This window comes from Podarcis cretensis (genome assembly GCF_951804945.1).
Source record: "Podarcis cretensis genome assembly, chromosome: 11".
NCBI classification, from domain to species: Eukaryota; Metazoa; Chordata; class Lepidosauria; order Squamata; family Lacertidae; genus Podarcis; species Podarcis cretensis.
In genome coordinates, this window is record NC_137180.1 from 16,652,545 (window position 1) to 16,669,032 (window position 16,488).

Below are 16,488 nucleotides of genomic sequence, written 5' to 3' on the forward strand. Positions count from 1 at the left end.
CTTGCCGATCAGAAGGTCGGCGGTTCGAATCCCCGCGACGGGGTGAGCTCCCGTTGCTCGGTCCCTGCTCCTGCCAACCTAGCAGTTCGAAAGCACGTCAAAGTGCAAGTAGATAAATAGGTACCGCTCCGGTGGGAAGGTAAACGGCATTTCCGTGCGCTGCTCTGGTTCGCCAGAAGCAGCTTAGTCCTGCTGGCCACATGACCCGGAAACTGTACGCCAGCTCCCTTGGCCAGTAAAGCGAGATGAGTGCCACAACCCCAGAGTCGGCCACGACTGGACCTAATGGTCAGGGGTCTCTTTACCTTTAATAATGATCCCTGTACCAACAGGAGATCTACATGAGGCCTTGTAGCTATATCCTATATACCTCAGCTGAGTGGTAACTTAAAAATGGTTGCTAGCACCCTAAAAACATTTTTTGGTGCGATATACGTAGCTCAGGTGCCACTGTGGCATAAAAACTCCTAATCTGGCTACCTCCCATGCCATGTACTCCTGCACCAATCTTAGGTTTCCAGTTTGCTCACGCACACACTCTGTTATGTGTTCTCATTATGAACTTCCATTGAGCGTTGTTGCCGCGTACTCTTTTAGAAAAAGCCTGACAGCTTTCAAAGTCCAGATTAAGAAGTGTATATTTATCCAATTATTGTAATTCGACATTTTTAAATCTCCCAAATCCTACTCTTTGTCTTGCATATTTCCTGGCAGCTGGTACAAAACAATGACTTCAGTGTCTTCTTGCCTGTGATGAAGTAAACCAATTTACGATAAAGCCTGCGTATTGATTCTAGAATGTGGATTTCTTTTAACATGAGCTGAAAACATGCTGTGACCTTTTAAAATGGCTTCTGTTGCCGATGGTGGTCATCCCATGTCCTTTATAACCTTCCCCCTTATATCTGATAGGCCGAAATATCTGATAGGCCGAACATTTGCTGTTGCAGCCTGCTGGAAAACTGTGTACTGGTCTCGTATCTGTTGTGACGTGGGGTTTGTGATTTCAGCTCTCTTGACATAATATGCTGGAGACAGCTCTCTAGTAACACTTCTTTATTAAAGCAACAAGACTGAGACCTGAGGAGGGGAGAGCTACATTTATAGGGACAGGGAACTAGCTAGAAGGGATACATTTTGGAGGGAACAATAACAGGCAATCACAGTCCTGCCTTTTGGAGGCAACCAATAAGACAGAGGATCCAAATACAGCAGCTTAAATGAACCAATGGTAGCTGTACCCTCTGGAACCAAAAGGCAGTTACTTTACCCTAATGCAATTACAGACAATAATAATACAGATATAAAATCCTTTGACTCAATACACAACACCATCTTTACAGCCAAATCTATCCAGTTTGTAGCCTGAGCCTACTTTGTCCCTTAAACATTGCTGATTTTCACTGGTGAAGATTTAGATTTTGTATATGTTTCCTTGGAAATAAATTCCACTAAGTGCATGGAATCTGCTCCCCAAATTATTCTGGATAGGATTGACATGCTATGCACACTTACTTTGGGAGTGCCTTTGATTGAACATGGTGGTTTAACGTCTCAGCATTTTAGGATCGAGGTGTGTACATCTGTAATCCTACGCAAATATAGCTAGGCCAAAGTCTTATTAAAGTCAGTGACACTTATTTCTGAATCAACATGGTTAGGGTAGGACTGATAAACCCAAATATTCAAGCTCTAGCTGCGGATCCATTCCTATTTAAATAGCTGATGAATTTAAAATTCCCCAAGGATTTAAATGACTGAGTGTTGGAAATTGCACTTAGATCTTCAGGCTAGCTAGAATATGTGCAGAGTCTTATGAGATGTGTTCACTATATGCTAATTGCTCATCCAGAGAAGGTCAAGAGTTCCCATTTAATCCACCTAAGGCAAATGATTGCTTGACATTTGCTTCTGTTCTGAAAAGTGCCTGTACAAAAATGGCACACTTTTCTTTAAGAAGTGCTCAGTGTTCATTCTCGTTAGCTGTGTAAAATTAAAACTCTTTAATCTTAGGGTTGGGGGTTTGTGCCCCACGCTCGGCAAAAGATTCCTGCATTGCAGGAGCGTGGACTAGTTCGGGGTTCCCCAACCTTGGGTCTCCAGCTGTTTTTGGACTACAACTCCCATCATCCCTAACTAGCAGGACCAGTGGTCAGGGATGATGGGAACTGTAGTCCAAAAAACAGCTGGAGACCCAAGACTGGACTAGATGATCCTCATGATCCCTTCCAGCTTTACAAGTCTATGGTTCTATGAACTATTTATTTCTTTTGTACAAAACAAGAGAGGCTCAAGACTATATACTGATATATGTGAGTATAAATTAAGATCTGGTAGTATACAGTGAGGGGGGAAAGTATTTGATCCCCTACTAAATTTGCCCGTTTGCCCTCTGACAAAGAAATGACCAGTCCATAATTTTAATGGTAGGTTTACTGTAGTTAGTTGTGAGAGACAGAATAACAACAGGAAAACCCCCCAGAAACCCAGAAGACAAAAGTCAGAGATTGTTGTGAATTATAATGAGTGAAATAAGTATTTGATCCCTTTGCAAAAGATGTCTTAGTACTTGGTGGCAAAAGCCTTGTTGGCAATTACAGAGGTCAGACGTTTCTTGTAGGTGGCCACCAGGTTTGCACGCATCTCAGGAGGTATTTTGTCCCACTCCTCTTTGCAAATCCTCTCCAAGTCACTGCCATTTCAGAATCAGGATGATTAGAAAGATGTACGAAGCCATTCATATTTCCAATCCCGATGTTTTTGTCATTGTCATATGTCATGAAAACAGGTGACATCCCAGACAGTTGGATAGCTGGATTGATGGGTAAAGGTAAAAGGTGAAGGACCCCTGGACGGTTAAGTCCAGTCAAAGGCGACTATGGGGTTGCAGCACTCATCTCGCTTTCAGGCCGAGGGAGCCAGCATTTGTCCACAGACAGCTTTCCGGGTCATGTGGCCTGCAGGATTAAGCCACTTCTGGCGAACGGGACACCGTGATGGAAACCAGAGTGCACGGAAATGCTGTTTACCTTCCCACCACAGCGGTACCCATTTATCTACTTGCACTGGTGTGCTTTCAAACTGCTAGGTGGGCAGGAGCTGGGACAGAGCAACGGGAGCTCACCCCGTCGCGTAGATTCAAATGGCTGACCTTCCAATCGGCAAGCCCGAGAGGCTCAGTGGTTTAGACCACAGCGCCACCCATATCCCTAGGATTGACGAGTAAACATTACTGCCAATTTATTAAGGGGATGGGAGAATTATCCTAATCCTTGTCTACCTCAAGTGTTTCAGACTGTAGCAGGCTCGTGCAACTTTCAGATGAATCTTCCCATTTAAACTGCGTACTTACAGAAATGCATTTCTGCAGGGCTTTGTGAAGAAAGAAAAAAACAACCCCAGAGTATGTGATATTTTAGGGTCACTGGAGCATGGATAATAATTCTGCTGTTTGCCTCTGTTGTTAATAGCCATCCACTTAACAGATCTCTCCCCACTGGCATTTTCCATAGCTTTAATTTGTTTCTGTGCATGGTCACCTCCACATATGCACCGGTGGCATTCCGCCCCAGACAGGAGTCTTTCACAGCTTGCTAGCACCTACCATATGTCTGCATCAAAAAGCCCATTCAGCACTTTATCGAGATCATTGTGCAGCCTTTGCCTCCATGAATGGATCTGCTGGCTTGACTTTTTCCTCTGTAGAGTAGGTTGACGGTGCACTTTTCTGAAACACAGCCTGGAAACTACATTTAGAACAGAAACATGTCTAGGAGAAATTAGTGCATGCTATATTAGGATGTATGCATATGCCATTTTCAGTAACTGCTGATGCTTAATATCATACATCTTAATTTATACCAGAGGGTAAAATAACATGTAATGTATTCAGTTGTGTTCTGTGTATAGTGAAGTTTTCCCAGTAATATATTTGCGTGGGGGTGGTGTGCTTCTATTTATTTATTATATCCAGTCTTGCAATATTGCTAGTCTTAGGCACCTGAATCTAGCCAGATGCCATTGTGACACTAATGTGAGGTCTAAATTTAGATGCTACCTTAATCCCACACTTTGGCTTCCTGTCTTATTTTCTTGTTTCAGAAAAAAAGAATTTGAAGGGCAGGGAATCCCATTTCGCCATCCCTGTGTTCATGTATACAGTGGTACCTTAGTTGTCGAACTTAATCCATTCCGAGAGTCCATTAGACTCCCGGAACCATTCATAAACCAAGGTGCAGCTTCCGATTGGCTGCAGGAGCTTCTGGCACTCAATCAGAAGCCACGAAAGCCATGTCGGATGTTCGGCTTCCAAAAAAATGTTTGCAAACCGGAACACTTACTTCCGGGTTTGTGGCGTTCGGGAGCCAATTTGTTCGGGAGCCAAGCCGTTCAACAACCAAGGTGCCACTGTAGAAGGATGGCCTGGCCAAATGCAGTTTAAAAGGTAAAGGGACCCCTGACCATTAGGTCCAGTCATGGCCAACTCTGGGGTTGTGGCGCTCATCTCACTTTATTGGCCGAGGGAGCCGGCGTACAGCTTCCGGGTCATGTGGCCAGCATAACTAAGCCGCTTCTGGAGAACCAGAGCAGCGCACGGAAACGCCGCTTACCTTCCCGTCGGAGCGGTACCTATTTATCTACTTGCACTTTGACGTGCTTTTGAACTGCTAGGGAGGCAGGAGCAGCGACCGAGCAACGGGAGCTCACCCTGTCACGGGGATTCGAACCGCCGACCTTCTGATTGGCAAGTCCTAGGCTCTGTGGTTTAACCCACAGCGCCACCTGCGCCCCAAATGCAGTTTAAGGAATCTAATTTGAGTAAAGTAGAATTGGAAACAAGGGGTCAAAGAAAACAAACTCAGTTCAGTGGGGTTGTGCATAGAGAAGTTCCCAGTAGTTTGAGCTCAGGTTATGCACCTGCAGTTCCCACCACAATCAATGAAAAGTCCAGGTGCTCATTCTCTAAAGCTGCAGGTCACCTTTTAAGCAAACAACTTTCCCTCCAACTCTTTGGCAGTCGGCTTTGAAAGAAGCACTTTCAAGTTCCTCTTGGTTGTCTTACAGTTTCTCATTACAAGGATTCATGGAAATTGAACAAGGTGTAGGTTGCAATCAATCATGTCTAGAAGCAGCCCAATTGTAATCGGGGTTTGCAACAGCACCTTCATCCAGCTGCTATCCTCAGCGGTATTTTCTAAGGAAATGAGATAAATCCTAACAACAGAACCCTTCAACCTTGCATAAAATGCCCGAGAACTGCACAGGAGTTCTGTCTGAATGTAATTTAACACGCCACTTTGTGTGTGTTTTTTTCTAAAATGTCATCTTCCCAACTGCCTTGCCAAAATGTTTGACTAACCTTGAGGTGACAGCAATAAGTGATATGCAAGGAAATTTGAACATTTAGTCCCCACGTTCAAGCAAAATTTGGCATTTGCAAAGACCTTCTATCCCTGAATTTTTTTTAAAAAAAATGCCATTGAATTAATCCTCCAAAAGTATACCCCATGATTAATACATGCTAATCATTCCTTCATAACTGCAACCTCTGGTGATAAACATGAAATGTCATACCTTGGTTCAAAAATTCCTTGTGACTTGAACGTTTTGGTTCCTGAACACCGCAAAACCAGAAGTAAGAGTTCCGGTTTGCGAACTTTTTTTGGAATCCAAATGTTCGACACTGCTTCTGTGGCTTCCGATTGTGTGCAGGAAGCTCCTGCAGCCAATTGGAAGCTGCGCTTTGGTTTTTGAACTTTTTCAGAAGTTGAACAGACTTCCAGAATGGATTCTGTTCGAGAACCAAGGTACGACTGTATGTGCAAATGAGCTGTTGCACATCTAGCAGCCCTGAGAGTATTCACACCTCCTGCTGTCCCTACAAAATACATTGTTTCAGTGCAGTCGTTGCACACATTCAGCTGTATGATCTGGAGTGGAGAACTTTTCAAGCCTGGTGGGACTGGTTTTTCTCTTACTCACCCTTCATGGGCTATGTTAGACAGGTGGGTGGACCTGTCCATCTCCTGATGTCACAGTGATGTCAGGAAGCCTTTTTTTTGCCCACAGGGATCTTCAGAAGCCACTTTGAAGATCTGAAGTCCTGTTAGAAGCACCGTGAGAGGACCCTCTGAAGACGTGGTTGGATCACAAGAAGCCCATCCCATATCTTTGAAAGGGGCTTTCCTGGTGCCATCAATGTCATATATGATGTCAGATGTTGAGCAGGTGGCTGTGACATGGACAAAATGGCCTCGTGGGTCAACTGAAGGTGCCTGACAAGCCTAGCTAGACCTGTGCGTTGGGGTTTCCCCATTCCTCCTGTGCAGTAACAATCGATAGGCAAGCTGGTGTGAAGGCATCTTGAGTTAGTTACTCCCCTTTACAGGATCTGTCAGTGGGTCAAGAGTGGTAAAGAGCTGGAATGAGATCACAGAAGGGAATTTTGGATATCTGCCTGGCACTAATGGCAGAAGGCTAGATCTCCCTTTGTCTTGGGTGTGATGCACTGAGAATTGCCTTTCTGTGCAGAAAGCAAAAGTGGATGAGCGTCGATGAGAACTTTGGATTACAACAGGAAAATAAAGGAGGAGAAAATTAAAATATTTCGCACAGAACTACAAAGGCCTAATCCACTTGCTAAACGAATTCAGAGGCTGTTAAAAATAAATGAAGGATCAACACTGGAAATGTTTTATCGGGACTGTTTGGACTAATTAAGGAATGCAGTACAATACTGGATCATCACTCCCCGAACTTCAGAGCATGGGAAGTCACCAAAAGATATATAATTTGGCATGAATATTTGGCTTTTTTATTGTATTATGATTTGGAATGTTTTGGTGTGGTTTTTACTGGATTGTTAAAATGGAAAAGTTAAAAAATATTATTATTTTTTTTAAAAAGAGAGGTAAAGAGCAAACACACCAGGTCCAAGAACAACGTTTATGTGGAACCACACATGTGAAATGGATTTTATATTTATGAGAAGTAACAGAGGCACTGTATGTAAGGAGAGGATAATGGTCAGCTGTGATAATGGATTAACATCAAGTGAAGGATCAAGTGGCTATTAAAGAAGAGATGAAGTGGAAGCGGGAAACCTGATTTTTTTAAAAAAAGAAATTGTATTAAAGTAATTTGGTCTGATCTGTAATAATTTGGAAAACCAGTAAAACAATATTATAAAAGAGAGAGGTAAAGAGCGTGCCTGAAAATGCAACGGGCCTAGTGGCGAATTCAGACTCAAGGAGTTAAGATCTCAAGATGTTGCCACCAGTGAGGCTTCCTGTGTCAGCATTTCCTTCTACTGGCCACCGGTGAATGTAAAAAACCTTTATTCCCAATCGCCTATATGCAGTATATCTTTGGCAATTGCATCCTATCTTGTAGTAAACGAATATATCCACACGTAGCACACGGCAGGCACGAAAGAGATTCTGCTGTGTGTGAAAAATCATCTCTGTGGTTCTGAAGCATGGAGTCTGCATTCAGACCAGGAGAGCTTGGCAGATATTTGTGTCTCTTGCAGGGAATGTGGCTACTAGTTGACGGATTGAGCATTTCATGAAAGAGCTTCACTATTTATCTGGGCCAAAGTCTCACTTTGTTTCCACAATGGCAGTTGTCGTACCTCTCACCCTTCGTGAGTAGAGCCATTTTGTTTCCAGATTGTGTCCTGTCGGTTAACTTTTTGCCATTGCATTTGGAAAGGTGCTGTATCAATTTCTCCTGTGCTATTGGCATCCTACTAATTCATTTTATGCTGATATTAAATCTAGGGAGTTCAAAGAGGTGCTATGGTGGTTGTTCCAGAAATGCAAGCTTTTTAGCTTGCCAGATGGAACGATGCCCCCTCCCTCTGTTCACTGTTGGGGGGGGGTTCCTAGTTCCCCCCTAAAGTATGGTTACCAGATATTTTTTTAATGAATCCAGGGACACTTTTTTATTTTTATTTTGAAGCTGAGTAGCAGCAGGGGGTCAGTAGTGGGGATGTTGAGGCAAAAGACCCTGGGCCCAAGTACACATGCATATTGCATAAAGGTACAAAGCTCTTCTTTTGCACCCTGTGAAACATAAATGTGCACAGTTTTTTAAAAACTGGGCAATGGCATGCTGCCCGCAACTCCCGAGCCTCCCCCGATCAGTCAAAACAAAGGGGCAAGGGGGCAGGAGATCTGTACTGCTGGATGTCCCTGGTTCCCCTTCGGCAGTGGCGGCAGCAGTGGCAGTCAGCAGCCCTGAGCCAGCCTGGTAGCACAGTTGGCTCTGGCTGGCTTCAGGAGCTGTTTGCTGCCATGTCGCCCACCATTTTTCCTTGCCAGAAGTCCCCATATGATGTGTTGCATACAAGACACAACATACGGGGACTTCCAGAGAGGAAATATGGCAGGCCCAACAGCAGCGAGCAGCTCCTGAAGCCAGCCAGAGCCAACTGCACTACCAGGCTGACTCCGGGCTGCTGAGGCTGTCGCTGCCATGTTTCCCGGGGACAGATTTGCAAATCCAGAGACTGTCCCCGGGAACCAGGGATGTCTGGGAACCCTACCCTAAAGTCTATTTTCCATTGCTCTATTGGAAGTTTTTGTGCAGGCTTCCAGTGATGGGATTAGTCAGTAGAATCCCACCTATACCTTCTTCAAAAATCTACTTTAGGGTATTCTTCCACCTACTTCTCATCCCCTGCTTTTGGTAGATGCCATCCAACTTGTAGTGGGATAGATGCAATACACAGATGTAATAATTCAAATTCATAATGTATTAATAATAAAAATCCTGGAAAATTTAAGAAATAGATACAGGAGAAGTTAGAAGTACTGTTGCTTGATAGGTAAAGGTAAAGGTAAAGGTACCCCTGCCCGTACGGGCCAGTCGTGTCCAACTCTGGGGTTGTGTGCCCATCTCACTTAAGAGGCCGGGGGCCAGCGCTGTCCAGAGACACTTTCGGGTCACGTGGCCAGCGTGACAAGCTGCATCTGGCGAGCCAGCGCAGCACACAGAAACACCGTTTACCTTCCCGCTAGTAAGCGGTCCCTATTTATCTACTTGCACCCGTGGGTGCTTTCGAACTGCTAGGTGGGCAGGCGTTGGGACCGAGCAATGGGAGCGCACCCCGCCGCGGGGATTTGAACCGCCGACCTGACGATCGGCAAGTCCTAGGCGCTGAGGTTTTACCCACAGCGCCACCCGCGTCCCCCTGTTGCTTGATAGCAGAGGGCAAAGTGTATGATTGATTTGGGGTCTTTAGATTTCATGCTTATCCCAACCTGTTGGTTACAGCACAAATCTGACTAAGGTAAAGATGAAGGTACTGCTGACCATTAGGTCCAGTCGCGGACGACTCTGGGGTCGCACGCTCATCTAACTCTATAAGCCGAGGGAGCCGGCGTTTGTCCGCAGACAGCTTCCGGGTCATGTGGCCAGCATGACTAAGCCGCTTCTGGCGAACCAGAGCAGTGCACGGAAACGGCGTTTACCTTCCCGCCGGAGTGGTACTTATTTATTTACTTGTACTTTCACATGCTTTCAAACTGCTAGGTGGGCAGGAGCAGGGACCGAATAAGAGGAGCTCACCCCGTCGCAGGGATTCAAACTGCCGACCTTCTGTTTGGCAAGTCCTAGGCTCTGTAGTTTAGACCACAGCGCCACCCGCATCCCTACAAATCTGACTAGTTCAGTTTAAACTGCATTTAAGGGAGGGGGGCGTTTGACTTGTATGAGTTGCATTTCTTGTTCACTGGTATGTTAAGTGTTATGTTGAGGCGGAAAAGGCCAACTAGATATTTAGCAAATGTAAGTGGAACTATAGGAATATGAAATTTCTTTATCTCTACCTGTTTTGTTAGAACTTCAGGATGGACGTGATGCCTAAAGGAAATGATTATCTATCCTAGATTGTGAAGAATTTTCTGTATGGATTTATATTTTATTTGGGATACGGGTGGCGCTGTGGGTAAAACCTCAGCGCCTAGGACTTGCCGATCGCATGGTCGGTGGTTCGAATCCCCGCGGCGGGGTGCGCTCCCGTCGTTCAGTCCCAGCGCCTGCCAACCTAGCAGTTCGAAAGCACCTCTGGGTGCAAGTAGATAAATAGGGACCGCTTACCAGTGGGAAGGTAAACGGCGTTCCGTGTGCTGTGCTGGCTCGCCAGATGCAGCTTGTCACGCTGGCCATGTGACCCGGAAGTGTCTGCGGACAGCGCTGGCTCCCGGCCTATAGAGTGAGATGAGCGCACAACCCTAGAGTCTGGCAAGACTGGCCCGTAAGGGCAGGGGTACCTTTACCTTTACCTATATTTTATTTGTTTTATTTTGGAAAAGTTTTACATCATAGTCTTTGCTGGTGCCAGATCAATGGGCACAGAAAAACATCTCGCAATCTCAACTCCAAGAGACTTCCCTAAGAAATGTTCAGATTATTTTTTAAAGTGCTGCACCTTCCTAGCCTGAAACAGAAATACTGAAAAACAAAATAGAATGTTTGTGAAATGGCATTTCTAGCCTTCTGGAAGGGAATGGCCTTCTTAGCATCGCCAGAAATCACTGCTGCGATCTCTTATAGGATTAAAATAAGAAAACATGCAATTTAGACAGGTCACAGAACCCATTATTCTCACAAAGGAAATACAACCTTGAGGAAAGACGTCTGAATTGTGTGTGTGTTAAATAGATTACAGACTCATGGGCCAATTGCAACAGGTTCAGAGGAAGGAAACAACGATTGCCAGCAGTGTGGAGAATAAGTCCTATGAGAAAAGATTGGAAGAACTGGGTATGTTTAGCCTAGAGAAGAGGAAACTGAGGTGGTGGTAGCAATGGGAAACCTAAGGCCATTTCCAAATAGCTGAATGCCACAAAAAGGGGAGGACAACTTGTTTACTGCTGCCCTAAAAGAGAGGGCAAGATGTTAAGGGTTTAAGTTACAGGATGGTAGAATCAGCTGAATATCAGAAGAAATTCCTCTTACAATTAAGAACAATTCAACAGCCAATTTCTGGGAATATTCTAGGTCTGCTTTCCTGCATCTAGGCCTGGTTTGCTGGTTCTGTTATTACAATTGTGCAGCTATCATGCTTTAAAACATTGACGCCAAAGAATCTAAGACTCATGGAATCTACATGTGCCACTACTTTATTTTTTCACTGAAGAATGTAGCAAATAAAGCCACAAATAAGTCTCACACACTTTCATTTTTCAGCTTGTATGAATGTTAGAATTCCTGCTCCATGATTGCAGTCATGGGATTGTTGTCTATCACATGACAATATATGTTTTGACTCCACAGAGTGGGAAGTGACGGAAACAGGATGTTTGTGTTACTGTATTCCGTGAAGTGGGACTATTGTCCTTTGTTCTTTCGCTCTTTGCTGTCTGATGCTAGAGAGAGAGGGAGCCATGTTGCAGTGCTCCGTGTGTGTTTATATGTACATAAAGTAGATTAGTCAAAATGCTGAGTTGCTGAGGTCTGTTAAGCATGATGCGCAAACTCTGTGGATCCCTAAGTGTGCCAGTGTCGGTTGGCATCAGTCGCTGTGATGTTCGGGCTGAAGAAAGCTTTTGAAGCTCCTGAACGATTGATTAGGAGGGAGAGAACATGCCAGTCGAGCATGTGTCTCTGCCAGAGTTCTACTCGAGTGTAGGCTGAACTCCTGACAGTCCACACTGAATATTTTACCATTTGAAGCCATTCACGTGCTCCCCTCATGTTTGGTCTGAAGGGTCCCCCAACTTTCTGGAATGGGTTTAGGGAGAGTTGCACAGAGAATTACCATCAATCTGCCCCTATTTCACTGGTGGAACCTTACTTTCTCCTAAGTGACACCGTGGGCAACAGCCCAGTGAAAAAAGGTACAAAGAAAAGGTTGCTTCCAGGTGACCTGTTGGTTGAGCATTCATAGAACCATAGAGCTGGAAGGGACCCCAGTGCAGTCCAATGCAGGAATCTCAACTAGATCATACAGGGCAGGTAAGGTAAAGGTAAAGGGACCCCTGACCATTAGGTCCAGTCGTGACTGACTCTGGGGTTGTGGCGCTCATCTCGCTTTATTGGCCGAGGGAGCCAGCGTACAGCTTCCGGGTCATGTGACCAGCATGACTAAGCTGCTATTGGCGAACCACAGCAGCACACAGAAACGCCGTTTACCTTCCTGCTGGAGCGGTACCTATTTATCTACTTGCACTTTGACATGCTTTCAAACTGCTAGGTTGGCAGCAGCAGGGACCGAGCAAGGGGAGCTCACCCTGTCGCAGGGATTCGAACCGCCGACCTTCTGATCGGCAAGTCCTAGGCTCTGTGGTTTTACCCACAGCACCACCCGCATCCCTGCAGGGGAGGTAGCCACCCAAAAACCTCCAAGGAAGAAAAGCTCACCACTTTCCAAGGGAGTCTATCCCACAGTTGAGCTCTTACCATCAAAAAGTATTATTCTGTTTGTTTATGTGCTGGAAATCACCCAGAGGGGCTGCCAGATGGGTGGATAATAATAATAATAATAATAATAATAATAATAATAATAATAATAATAATAATATTTTTGTATCCCTCTCTCCCTGGCCAAGTCCGGGCTCAGAGCGGCTAACATCATAAAAACAACACAATAAGCATAAAAACAGATATCAATTAATTAAAATACATCTTAAAATTAATTCAGACAAGTTAAAATCCGGGCAGGTGGCAATTATCAGGGTGGAATTGAGAGTGGTTAATAATTGCCAGGACCAACAGTTTCCACTGATCATACAAGGACCTGTGAGCAGGTTGGGGGCCTCCTTCGGGCTTGTTTTATACAAAGGAAAGTGAGTCAAACTGCATCCTGCCCAAAGGCCTGGCAGAACAGCTCCATCTTGCAGGCCCTGCGGAAAGATGTCAAATCCCACAAGGCCCTGGTCTCTTGTGGGGGAGCGTTCCACCAGGCCGGGGCCACGGCCAAAAAGGCCCTGGCTCTGGTCGAGGCCAGTCTAATTTATAATAATAATAATAAAAGGTCTTTCTGATGTTTAGTCAAAATTATTTTGTTAGTTTTGCCCCAGTTTTCATTCACCCTGATTTGTTTGCAGAAGTCGTGTTGGGAGGTTAGACACTGTTTACTGAGCATTGCTATTCCACACTTGTCTATTTCCCCAGAAGTTGTTCTTGTTGTTACGGAAGGGAGTTTATTGCACAAGGACATCAAATCGGCTTGAATTGCATGGGATGTGATTGAATCCCACCCACAAAATAACCATAGTCTGAAAATGAAATTGTCTTGGGTCTACTAAAAGATGCATTTATCTGGGTGGTTTTAATGAATATTTTTTACAGTTATTAACACTTGAGAATTTTGCATTCTTCTCATTTTTTTAAACAGGAGTTAAATTTTGCTGCGATCTTGTAATTGAACTGTCGGATAAAAAACAATTAGAGCAAGTCAAAGGCTACAGATATGAGACCTGATATTTCTTTGCTACAGTTACCTTTCTGGTTTATTCCTCAGTTCATGATTCGTAGCATACACTGTAACTTGGGGTGGTGGGGATATTATTAAGCCTGCTTTAGAGGGGGAAATGTAGCCATTAGAGCTATGTTTTTGTATGCTTCTTGGTACAATTGTAGGAACTGAGAGATTTGTTTTTTCTGCTCTTGTTTTCCAAATCTTCCTTCCTATTTTGTGCGGACTTGGTGACATTTCGGCTCTTCCCATCTTCTTTTCCTCTGCCCTTTTCCCTCCTCTCAACGGTTGAGATTTATTACTGGCTTCATATTACTTTTAGTATCCCAGTAACACAGGAGAAGTTTCTTAGGTTAGAAAACTCAATTGCAGCCTTACCCTCTCTTAGTTCATTGTGAAAAGTGCTTTGAGATATGGCGCTGCAAATTAGGACTTTGGAAAGGACAAAAGTCAACTTAGTCAAATCCTTTGTTCTAAGGCAGGAAGAGACCCCGGCCACAACTCCAAATATAAAACAGAGTGGTCACTTCGGAACATGATTTGTTGCTAGAAAAATCTCTAGACTCAGCAGGAAAAAATACAAGTCATGAGCCATATAGATTTTTAATTTTTTAAAAAAAGGTAAAGGGACCCCTGACCTTTAGGTCCAGTTGTAGCCGACTCTGGGGTTGTGGCGCTCATCTCACTTTACTGGCCGAGGGAGCTGGCATACAGCTTCCGGGTCATGTGGCCAGCATGACTAAGCCGCTTCTGGCGAACCAGAGCAGCACACGGAAATGCTGTTTACCTTCCCACCAGAGCGGTACCTATTTATCTACTTGCACTTTGGTGTGCTTTCGAACTGCTAGGTTGGCAGGAGCAGGGACCGAGCAACGGGAGCTCACCCCGTCCCGGGGATTCGAACCGCCGACCTTCTGATCGGCAAGATTTTAGTGTGGAATACTTTTGTACCTCTAGTATAATGATCAGTGAAAACCAGTGTGGTCAAAACTCTTCTCATAAGAAGTAGTACTAGCTCCACTGGGTGACCTTGAGCATGTCACTTTATCTCTGCCTAACCAACCCCACAAGGTGGCTGCAATGATAAAATTGAAGGGAGGATATCTGTGTACGTTGCCTTGAAAGGCAAGAAGCACGTATAATTAACTGAACAGCAACAATCGTGCGATCTATAAGCAGGGATAGTGATCTCTACAGTTATTTCTCTAGGGGCTGGGATCTAAGTGAATAAGGATACGATAGACGTTTTAAGAGTTTAGGATTTTAAGTGCATTGGCTCTGCTAGTTTGAGAAAAGAGAGACACAGCAGTAATGCAGCACAACTTATTTATTCATTAGCTTTCTTGGCTAACCTTTACCATAACGTCCCAGGGTGGGGTACATATTTTTTTTAATACGATTATAAAACAAACAAAACAGTTACAACCATAAAACAGGAAAAGTGCAAAAACTCTCTCTCTCTCTGTGTGTGTGTGTGTGTGTGTGTGTGTGTGTGTGTGTGTAAACAGTTAAAATACAGTGGTACCTCGGGTTACATACGCTTCAGGTTACAGACTCCGCTAACCCAGAAATAGTGCTTCAGGTTAATAACTTTGCTTCAGGATGAGAACAGAAATCGTGCTCCGGCGGCAGCAGGAGGCCCCATTAGCTAAAGTGGTGCTTCAGGTTAAGAATGGACCTCTGGAACGAATTAAGTACTTAACCTGAGGTACCACTGTAGTTCCAATAGATGTGCAGGCTAGGATAAATATCTCCACCTAAAAGCCTTGTTGAAAGGTGAAGCTCCAAAAAGACAACATGGGTGGTACCTGTCTAATGTAACAGAAGGAAGTTCCAAAGAACAGGTCTCACCACACTGAAGGCCAGATTTCCACATTGCATGCATCTCCTGGTTAAGATGTTATCCGCAGGAGGCAATTTTGATGGTTGGTTGGATATATAAAGGGGAAAACGATCTTTTAGGTTTCCTGGTCCCAAACTGTAATACATGCACTACTCTTGCATTGTAATCTGAAACTGTTTAGCATTGCATTTTAGCTATTCCCTCTTTAAAGAAATAAGTAAGTAACAGGTTTCATGGCACCTCTAACAGCAGTGGTTTTCTCTCTCCCAGACCCTGTCTAGAGGTTTGCCAAATTATTAAAAAGAGTGATCTTTTCAGCCTGTTCCTATGCCCATGCCCATCCATTCACAAATATATAAATACAACACAAGGCTTATAGGCAGGTTATTGATGCTGTTTCAACAAGAGAGCTATTACTAGTCTTCATTAAATTAGTTTTACCTTCAGTTTCCAAAACACACCTGTAAAAGCCAGCATTCCCTGGATAAGCTGTGAAATGTCCAGATTTGGGAAAGGGTGAGAATAAGTGCTTTTCTGTCCTATATACTTGGTCTGTATGATTTTTTTTCTAAGAGCCTTTTCAGCAGTTACCTAATATCTTTGAAACGCCCTCCCTCAAGAGGTTTGTTTGGCTCCCTCCCTATCTTCTTTTAGATAAGCATTAAATACTTTTTTGAGAGAAAGAGGGCGGGGCGGGTTTTAAACTGATACTGCTTTTAAAATGCTTTTAAATTACGGTACATTTGACTTAGTTTCCTGGTCTGAGTAATTTCGTGCTGCTGTTTTAACATTTTATATACTGGTTTTATATTTTCTATATTTTTCCATTTGATTGTAAGCCATCTTGGAGCAGGGTGTGTGGGGTGTGGACTTTGCTTTGCAACGTGACACAGAAATTCTTAAATAATTTTTACAGCATTGAATGAATTATCAGCTATTTGCAAGTATTGCACCCCAGAAATGAAAAAAGTCAATGAAAATAGCAAATAAACCCAACTTGCCCTATTTCAGATGAAGCACCTTCCCTTTACCTCTTTTTATAGTGGTTTTTAATAGCATTTTCTTTTTCCTTTTTGTTTGTTTGTTTGTTTTGACAAAGTAATAATCATAAATAAATAAGAATAAACATGTGCACCCCGCCACTGAAACCATTCCATTGAAACTATCCAACCTCCCAAAATTTCAACACCTCTTGTGATGGCTTGACACCTTTCTGTTT

The 16,488-nt window shown here is 44.0% G+C and overlaps 1 protein-coding gene across 3 annotated transcripts in view; it reads left to right on the top strand.

Moving 5' to 3' along the window:
* MARCHF3 (membrane associated ring-CH-type finger 3) overlaps window positions 1-16,488 on the top strand; it is a 152,983-nt gene that overhangs the window by 115,526 nt on the left and 20,969 nt on the right. The window lies entirely within an intron of this gene.